This window comes from Saccopteryx bilineata, chromosome 2 (assembly GCF_036850765.1).
Source record: "Saccopteryx bilineata isolate mSacBil1 chromosome 2, mSacBil1_pri_phased_curated, whole genome shotgun sequence".
NCBI lineage: Eukaryota > Metazoa > Chordata > Mammalia > Chiroptera > Emballonuridae > Saccopteryx > Saccopteryx bilineata.
In genome coordinates this window covers 259999631-260006516 of record NC_089491.1, presented here as the reverse complement: position 1 = coordinate 260006516, position 6886 = coordinate 259999631, and the positions used below count along the sequence as shown (strand labels likewise).

The 6886-nt window shown below is 48.2% G+C and overlaps 1 non-coding gene across 1 annotated transcript; it reads right to left on the bottom strand.

The window, feature by feature from the left end:
- Window positions 1–1531: 1531 nt before the first annotated feature.
- On the bottom strand, window positions 1532–1662 carry LOC136327537 (small nucleolar RNA SNORA38). Its single transcript, XR_010729735.1, has one exon. It is a non-coding gene; the product is annotated as a small nucleolar RNA SNORA38 (small nucleolar RNA).
- Window positions 1663–6886: the final 5224 nt, after the last annotated feature.

The following is a 6886-nucleotide window of genomic DNA, read 5'->3' as shown; positions in this document are numbered from 1 at the left end:
TTATGAAGTGGTGGGAGACAAAGCTTAGAATCCCATAAAGAGGTTCCTTTATCATTTCTGGTCACATTGGAATGATTGTGGTGTCTTGTACACATAGGTGGTGAATAGGTGTTCAGTCTATCTTCAGTCCTTGTTTTAATGTCATTAATTCACTCAACAAACATTCAATGGGTGTTTTGCATGTACTATATCCAGGGCTGCGTACTGGGGATATGTTGACAAATCTATCTGGTTCTGGGCTGGGCATCAGGAAGCCTGGGCTCTGGGCTGGAGCAGCCACAAATTTGAACTGTTATTTTGAAAAAGAATCACTGGACCCATCAGGGTTTCCTCCTCCATAAAGCAGTAAATCAACATGAAAAACCACAACTGAGTCATGTCACTACCTAACTTAGAGCTTGCCTGGGGTTTTCCTTCACACTTAGGAGCCAATACATTCAGAGGTTCACCCTGGCATTCCTGCACGATGGGGTCCTGCCTACTGCTTCCTCACTTCCTACCACTGCCTGCCCTGATCACTGCGCTTGGGCTTCCTTCTGCTCACTAAGCTCTAAGCTCATTCTCACCTTCGGGTCTTCACAGCTGACTCCTCCACCTTCCACCTGCCTAGCTTCTTCCATCCTTTGGGCCTCAATATAAATACAGCCTCTTCCAAGAAGCCTTCCCTGGCTACTCTGCCTCTGCTGGAGCCCTTTACTCTTTGTCATAGCACTCTTTGTTCCATGCAGCCTCCTGCCATACTTTGTGAGTGTCTGTTGACTAGTTGGTTACCTGTTTACCGCCCCCCCCCCCATCTTCCCCTGATAGTTTATGGGCAGGGATCCTATCTGTTTCCCACATTTGTTCCTGTTGCCAAGCCTGCTGCTGTCTGGCTTATAGATATAAATATGTGTAGAATGAATGAACAAACAAAAGTATGCCCCCGGTGGGTTAAAGCTGCCGGAAGCTCGATTTGGCTGGACTTTCTCAGAATCAGGAAACCTGGATTCATATCCTAACACTCACCAGCTGTGTGACCTTGAGCAAATGCTTTTGCCTCTCTGGTCCTCAGTGTCTTTGTCTGTAAAGCAGAGGTAATCAGTGCACCCACTGCAGAGTGCTGTTTCAGAGCAAAATATGACAAGAAAGCACTTAACTCAAAGTCTGCTACTCAGAGCTCCACTGTGTTTGTCGATTTATTATTGTTATTCTCGATGTTTCTCAGTAGCAGTATGGACTGCCTTGGGTGGTGCCGGGAGGAAGGAGGAGGAAAGGGTGGGCATGGTAGAAGAACCATCGAATGGGAGGGGGGTCAGAAGATTGGACGAGGTCTTCGTGTGCCACCTTGCCCTGCACAGCAGAGGCGATCCCTGGTCCCAGGTTATAAAGAAACCAGCACTTTGGAGCTCTGATTTAATTTGCTCGATGCTATTGCCCTATCGACCACTCATTTCAAGTCTGCCAACCGGGTGAAGTGTGGTTTGCCCATCACCCTCTCACTATCGAATGGAAAAGCAGACATCGACTTGTTGTCGTCCCCCCCCCCCCCCCCCCCCGTGGGATGGTTGATCTTGAACCTGCAGGGAGCAAGCTGGCCCCAGACTTCTCCAAGTCCACATTTCTTTGCCTCCAATTCTTACGTTTCCAAAGACAGGGAACCACATATATGCCTCTGTAGGAGGCTGGGCATCGACTTGTTTACTGGAGCCCAGCTGGGGAGTCCCCCCCCCCACAGAGCCCCGCCCCCATCCTCCCCACACACATATTTGAATTTGGATAAACCTCTTCCTTGTGCTCATCAGTGAGCCCGTTGGCCCCCCACCCCCCTCCCTGCAGGCTTCCAAGGCCCTCTCCCCATAGCCTCTTTTCCAACTGAATTAACTTTTAATTTTTTATGATACAGAAAATGCTTGCTTTATCTCTGGTGCTAGATTTCCTAATTGTTTCTTTCATCTTGGGTGATTAATTCCTCATTAATTTAGCAGTTGCCCATCTCTTTCAAAGTAGCCACAGCCTTTGGGGGTCCTTTCTGCAGCTGGGTGATGCTGGGCCTTGGGGGGAAGGGACCCAGTCACCTTGGGGTTCTCTCTCTTACCTTCCATCTGTTTATTCATGTCTCCATCGCTTCCCTCCCTCCCTCCCTCCCTCCTTCCCTCCCTCCCTCCCTCCCTCCCTCCCTCCCTCCCTCCCTCCCTCCCTCCCTCTCTCTCTCCCTCCCTCCCTCTCTCCCTCCCTATCTCTCTGCCTCTGTCTTTATCTCTCTCCTTCTCTCCATCCTTGGACCTCCCTCACTCAGCCTCTCCTCTTTTTCTAGAAAGAGAATGAGACTAGCTTACAGATGAGAACCCGACAGGAAAGGGGAATATGCCATCACAGCTCAGAGGGGCAGCTGGGACCTAGGCGCACCCTGACTGTCCCCACCATGGCCTGCCTGGAATGCCTTACTTCCTACACTGGAACCACAGCAGCCATGAATCTAGGGTTTCCCAAATGTGTGATGCTCAACATGAGCCCTAGGGATCCCTGGTCAGGGGGCGGGAAGAGAGGGGCTTGGGGTGTAATAATTTCGGAAATGCTTCCCATTATGTAGGGACTTTTGGAAGATCACAGAACACATTGGGGAATTAAAGGCACTGAGAAGGCTCATGAGAATTAAACCTGTTAAATTTTGTTTCATCCAAAGACTACTAAATGTATCCATTTTGCCAAGTGCTAAAGGGAACTAACTCCCTTGGGAAGTATTGGGCTCATCTAGCAGGGTTTTCTTTCCTCTCCTCCTCTTGTGACAATCAAACTGCTACTCCCCGCTCCCCATTTTTAAAGATTCTTTCTATGTTCTGCTTTCTGAGATGCACCAAGTTCCCAAGGAGGAAATAATTACCCCTCGTCTGTGTGCAGAGGAGGTAAGTTTGAGTCTCTGAGTAGAGAATTGTCACAGTCCCCTCTTCTTCAGAGCTTGTCTCTGGTTGTACATTCCCTCAGGGCAGGTGCTAAGGGGGAATAGACTGCTTGGACACAAGTTCAAATCCCTGCTCCACCACCTAGTGATGGAGCCCGCCTGGAGGCCTGTTGTTTAACTCCTCAGTTTAATCACTTGTTAAATGGGATCATGACATCTATACGAGTACCACCACCAGATTGTGCAAGAATGCACTGAACAATGTCAATGCAATGGGGGACTTCTGGAAAATGCTCGTCCATTCCAGTGTTTGTTTGTGTGCGTTCCTGTGTGTCTGCATGGTGTGTTTTTTGGGGGGGTCACTGTCACATAACATAAAATTAACTACTTTAAAGTGTATGGTTCAGTGGCACTTAGTATATTCACAATGTCATGCAGCCACCGCCTCTATTTAGTCCCAGGACGTTTTCGTCTCCTCAGAAGGGAACTCCCTACCCATGAGCAGTCACCCCCCGCCCCCCCCCCCCCCCCCCCCCCCCGCAGCCACCGGTCTGATTTCTCTCTGTATAGATTTACATATTCTGGATATTTCACAAAAATGGAATCAGACAACACGTGACCTTTGTGTCTGGCTTCTCTCAGCATAATGTTTTCAAGTTTCATCCATGTTGTAACATGTATCAATGTTGTACTCCTCTTTGGGGCAGAATCACTTGTCATTGTATGGCCGTGCCATAGTTTGTTTCTCCATTTGTCACTCAGTATATTCTCAGATAGAATTATTGAAAGCCCTCTCTTCTCTCCTATGGGTAAAGAGTGGAAGAAGTGTGATTTGTAGAAACCACGCTGGAGTTAGAATTAAAAAAAAAAAATTAATAAGAGAGGGTGAGCAGAGCTCTGAACAGAGAGTCAGGAGGCCTGGACTCTGCTTTTGATTTTGCTGTGTGAGCTTGGGAATCTCCCTTCTCCTCTTTGGGCCTCAATCTTCCCATCTGTACAGTGGGGGTTGATCAAGATGATTTCCTGGTTATTTCCTGTTTCAACATTCCACAATTCTAGGCTTCTCTAGGCTTTCCCATGGGGCCACCATATCTGGAGGAAGCTCTTCTAAGGGATATCAAGATGCCTGGTTTGTCAGATTCTCATTCATGTTCCAGGTCCAGGGGTGACATAGGCAGAGGAGCCTCAGCACTTCCGTCTATAAAAGCAGGAGGGAAGTGTTGAATTAGGCTTCAGTTTTATGCTCCTGTGAATGACCCACTTAGTGTAATGGAGCTGGCGGTTTCCAGCTCTTCCTGACCAGCGTGCTGATGGGGCTGGCATTAGTCACGCTTGATTTGAAAAACCAACGCTCATCAATCGGACCCATCTGCCAGCAGCCTGGTCAACTGCTCTCCAGGTAAACAGTTCCACGGAACTCCACAGGGATATCCACGAGCCCCAGGATCTGGGTTTTCGCTTTGGTAGCTCCTCATCGAGATATATTTTGACAAACTAAGAATGTCTGTATTTATTGCTGTTAAGATGGAGCCATTGGGGAAGAGGGTCTAATTAGGGTTAATGAGCAGCCAGGCATGGCGGTCCCACCACTGATATCGTGACTGAGATCACATGACCTACGTTGTGAATAGCAGTGGAGACAAGGAGAATCTACTGTTCTCACTCTCTGAATTCAGAGACCTGGCCTACAGGATGAAGACCCCACAGCTGGGTCTTCAAGACGGGTCTACTGGTCAACTGTTAATCTTTGGGCCAACAGGAAACCCAGCCTCCTGCGTGCAATAAGACCAATAGCTATCCCCTTGGGCTAGTTATACAAGGTATTAGGCTATATGCTCCAAGAGGAAAGGAACCAGGCGTGTCACTCGTATTGCTCACTGTTACCCCTTTAATGCAAACACAGGGCTCCATTCATAGTCAGTACTCAAGAAATATTTGTCGATTCCCGGCCAGGGCACACAGGAGAAGCGCCCATTTGCTTCTCCACCCCTCTGCCACGCTTTCCTCTCTGTCTCTCTCTTCCCCTCCCGCAGCCAAGGCTCCATTGGAGCAAAGATGGCCCGGGCGCTGGGGATGGCTCTGTGGCCTCTGCCTCAGGCGCTAGAGTGGCTCTGGTCACAACAAGGCGACGCCCAGGATGGGCAGAGCATCGCCCCCTGGTGGGCAGAGCTTCATCCCTGGTGGGCGTGCCGGGTGGATCCCGGTCGGGCGCATGTGGGAGTCTGTCTGACTGTCTTTCCCTGTTTCCAGCTTCAGAAAAATGAAAAAAAAAAATATTTGTAACTTTCCCTAAAGCCATGAAGCTGGAATGAGATAAATGTTGGGTTTAGACCCGGACAACTTCAGAGCAAGAATGATTGTGTGTTTCATGCCAGTGTCCCTTCCCAATTCGTCCGGGCCCTAACTAGTCAAGCCTTTTAGGGAAGGGAGGTTAAATTGAATGATGGTTATAATCTGGGACCCTTGAGTCAGTAGGGCATGCTCCCTCCTCTGGCCGTGCTAGTTGTGTGACTCTGGGGACATCCCCCCAACACTTTGGTTCCCTTCTGTGTTCAACGGGGTTACTACTTCTTAAATGGACGTGACTATGAAGCAGCACGTACACAGCACCGAGGGTGCACTCCTTTTGTCTTCCCCTCTCTTCACCCACCAGCACGGAGGTGAGAGCACTGCGGTTCTTCATTAAGTTGTATCTTGTGAGCTATATCTTGTGAAAGTGGGATCTGTGGCTTCAAAACCAAAGCCACATTCAGCACTTCTAATGCAGACCTTTCCTTACCCCCAAGAGAGGCTGTTTGACTAGATGCCAGTGCTTTGTTGATTTAAGAACTCGGTGTTGCTGTCACCTCCAAGGCACTCCACATTCTGAAAAGTTCCTCCCAGTCCAGCCATTAATCACCCTCTGTAATTAAGTAACACAGCAACTTGTAATTAGGGTATCGATTTGTTAGTGTAATTGTTTACTCCTGAGCTCTTCCTCGAGCCTGTGAGCTTCATGAGGGCAAGGACAGTGTCCGCTTTCATTCGTAGCTGGGCTCCTGTTTTCTGCCCCAGTGCTCCACACATAGAAGATTCGCAATAAATAGTTGGTTGAATAAAGGAAGGAGTTTCTTCCAGGGATTACGCAAAGTGTGTGAGAGAGGATGGCACTTAGCAAGGGGACTCAGTGATAATGGTTCTTTACATTTGGACTGTGCTTCCTAGCTCAGATAGCACTTGGTACCGATGAGTGCTTATGACGGAAATGATGCTAATGATGGTGACAATCATGACGGGGATGATGGCGAAGATAAGGATTAGGATGAAGATAGTCACCATGGTTTGATGGTGATGATGATGGTGGTGCTGCTGCTGATGGGGGCGATGCTAATGAGAGCATTTCCTGAACTGTTATTATCTTCCAGGTAGCATACATGTATTAGGTCACATGATTCTCATAATAACTGCATGTGCTACTTTCATTCTTTTACATATGAAGGGATGAGACTCAAAGTATTTGTCTGAAGTCATTCAGCAGGTAGGTAAGGGGCAGAGTTGAGCTTCGAACTCAGGATTGTCTAACTTTGCTCTCACCCATGGGATTCCAATACTTTCTGTGGCCATGATAGCAACTGATACCTTCACTGTAATAATAATCAGGAAGTCACCATTATCAACTCAGGTGATGAAAGAGCTTCTGAGAGGGAATGGACCTGTCTAAGATCACCCAGCCCAGGAGGGACTGAGCGGGGACTGAAATTTCCAATATGGAACCTTTTCCATTGTAGGAGAAGGCTCTAAGATTTGGGGACCTTGAAACAGAAGAGAACACAGAAGCTTGGATCCCAACTTCAGCATTGCCTCTTACTAGCATGTGAACTTGGGTGTGCCACTGTATATCCCACCGAAACTCAGTTTTCTGATAGGAAAAAATGGGAGTGATGGAGCTTACTTCATTGGGCAGGGATGAGGGTTTTCTGAAATCATAGATGTGGAAGTGATGTATACATCATAGAGCTCTGTGCTGTT